We start from the raw sequence: 515 nt of genomic DNA, 5'->3' as shown, positions 1-515 counted from the left end.
ACAAATGTTTATTAAAATATATATTTTTTATTTTATATTCTATATATTCTACCATATATCTTTAATGTCATGTATTGGATCTACACGTTTGTCTCTTGACACAAATCCAAGATTTGTACAAATGCTAGTTTCTGATGAAAAAAATCTAGAATGAAAGGTTGAATTCATAGGTTATTTAGTACTGTTTGTATGAATTTAAAATCGAATGTGATAGCGATAAAAGTCAAAATAACATACAAGCCTGTGAATACTGATGTTCCTTTCTTCCTTTGTTTACCAAGTATTTGTACATGTCTTGGATATGCGGCAGATGGCAAATGTGTATATCGATCATAATAATATACTCAACAAGTGCATTTCGTCGAAAACTGGATTTCGATTTTTTTCACGATCACGAGACTTCCTCTTACTATATATTTTATACACACAGAAGTGAAAGTAAAAAAATTAAAATTAACATGACAAAAAAAAGTGCGTAGTTAATCTATTTGAGAAGCCTGAAGATATATCATTAA

General features: G+C 28.3%; 1 protein-coding gene across 1 annotated transcript in view; it reads left to right on the top strand.

Moving 5' to 3' along the window:
- Positions 1-515, top strand: part of LOC106684230 (solute carrier organic anion transporter family member 74D) — a gene marked incomplete in the record, with an annotated part of 39,144 nt that overhangs the window by 828 nt on the left and 37,801 nt on the right.

Source organism: Halyomorpha halys, unplaced genomic scaffold, assembly GCF_000696795.3.
Source record: "Halyomorpha halys isolate HHAL.00 unplaced genomic scaffold, Hhal_1.1 Scaffold558.1, whole genome shotgun sequence".
NCBI lineage: Eukaryota > Metazoa > Arthropoda > Insecta > Hemiptera > Pentatomidae > Halyomorpha > Halyomorpha halys.
This window is presented reverse-complemented; position numbering and strand designations above follow the sequence as displayed.